Genomic DNA, 2,334 nt, shown 5'->3' with positions numbered 1-2,334 from the left:
TTCAAAAATCAGTACATTTTCAAAACACTGCTCCAAGGTTTGCAATATAATTAGTGAACAGTGAGACAATGATGTCTTACTGTAATTATTTTTATCAGTAACAAGCAGCGTGAGGGATTACACTTTGAAATTTAGTAATCACATCAGTGTCATTAGTGTCAGTTACTTTGACGTCTGGGGGCTGACTTGTTTGCTCTCTTACCCAGCGTTTGGTCTCTGTGTTCAGTGCCGACTTGTCTAGATTATGGTTGACGTGCAGGGTAGATGTGAGCCTCTACCAAAAGTGGAGGACTGCAACTCCTGGTCATTACAGACTGTTTATAGTGGGTTAATGGTGTTCTGTCATGAAAACCCCAAGCGTCCCATATGGATGCCAAAGGCACCCCTTAGCATCAGTATGAGAGACTAAAGGCATAACATAAATCGTCAGTATTTGATGCCCACTTTGGAACCCAGCTCCATTGTCCATCTCCAAATCTAAAATGACTTCTGAATTTTTGCCTGTGGTATAATATCTGCCAAATCAACTAAGTGAAGAACTCACAGAATTTAAATAACATCAAAATAGGGGTTTTCATGACAGAACACCATTAACCCACTTCCATCAGTACACAAAAACTATGTGGTTATGTTTAGGCACCAAACTTTGGGTTAAAACACTCACAGATTAAAAACCACTGCATTAACCACTTTTCCGCAGTCAAACTCCACTCAACTGTGGGAAAGTGATGTTTGTTTGACCCACCTGTTTCATCTCCTAAAGTGATTTTCTCCTTTTATAAACTATATCAGTGCACAACCCGACCTCTTGCTCAGGTGTCAAATACTGACAGAAGTGGATGGACACTGTGGTCTGTGTAAAACCCTGTGTAACAGATGCAAAGAGCACTTTGAGAATGAGGGCAGCTAAGCAAGCTGCTGGATGGTCAGTAAATCCTACCAAACTGTAGGGCTGTCTGCTTGGTAAACTGCAGTGTCAGGTTTTATATGTGTATATCTACGACATGTGAGTGTGGAAGATCTGAAGCGCATCTTTGATGGAGGTAACTACTAAGAAATGAAAGTAATGAGTAATGTAATGCACTACTTTTGCTACTATTTATTTTTTCAATGAGAAAGGTAATGAGCAACTCTGATAGTAAATACATTTAAACATAAAAAACACCATATAAATGACTTGATGAATGAGGTATTTTATAATGCAGTACACGACTTCACAGTGTAATTTCTGACCATGTCATGCTAATGGCTTTTTCGAACCAAGCATTTTTCTCTTGGTGATGGGTTACAGTAATACGAGGACCTTGGGTTCTGAAAATATGTGTGGTGGATTGGGAGGGATATGGCCCGGAGGAACGGACCTGGGTTCCCCGGTCATACATCCGGGACCCTTCCTTGGTGCGGGGGTTTCCTGCGGTGTACCCTGACAAGCCCAGTGGGCCGCCTGGTGTCTCCCGTGCGGGGGGCGGGGATACTGTTATGTTCGTGACCCCGGGCCGCCCCATGTACCTCGGTAGCAGGCACAAGTAGTTCCAGCAGCTCTGCCCCTGCACAGGTGAGGGTGCATTCCAGGTGACGAGGCACACCTGCTCTCCATTATCGGAGCAGTATATAGGGTCAGCGTTGGTGCGTCCTCGTTGCCAGATTATTATGTGTTATCCTGCTGGTAACGACGTTTCATGTTCATGTCAATGCCTCATGCTTATGGACTACTGTTTGATCTGCGCTCCTCTCTGAATGCTGTGAACTGTAATTGTGCATAGTTCTGTTGCATCGGTTTTTGTGCCCTTCTCATGTTTTAAAGGGTTTTTTGGTTTTGGACTGTTTTTTGTGTGAATTGTTCCTCCTCTCAGAGCTCCAAAGCGATCTTGGAACAGCGCCACCAACCTACGTCGCACTGAGATCAGTGGACGAGACCAGCTCTGTTTTGTTTTTTTTTTGCGGAGCGTTAAAGATGTTTTTCTTGTCTAGCCTGGGTTCGAATCTGCATTGTTACTGGGTCCAAAACAACTCAACACACGGCTTGCCGTAACACCTCCTTGGCCTTCCTCTTGACCTCTTGCCTGGCAGCTCCATCTCCAACATCCTTCTACCAATATAACCACTATCCCTCCTCTGCACATGTCCAAACCATCTCAATCTGGCCTCTCTGACCTTGTCCCCAAAACAGCCAACCTGAGCTGTCCCTCTGATGTGCTCATTCCTAATTCTGTCCATCCTGGTCACTCCTAAAGAGAACCTCAACATCCTCATCTCTGCTTCCTCCATCTCTGCCTCTTGTCTTTTCCTCACTGCTACAGTCTCTAACCCATACAGCATAGCTGGTCTCACTAC

Source organism: Monopterus albus, unplaced genomic scaffold (assembly GCF_001952655.1).
Source record: "Monopterus albus unplaced genomic scaffold, M_albus_1.0 scaffold74.1, whole genome shotgun sequence".
NCBI lineage: Eukaryota > Metazoa > Chordata > Actinopteri > Synbranchiformes > Synbranchidae > Monopterus > Monopterus albus.
This window is presented reverse-complemented; position numbering follows the sequence as displayed.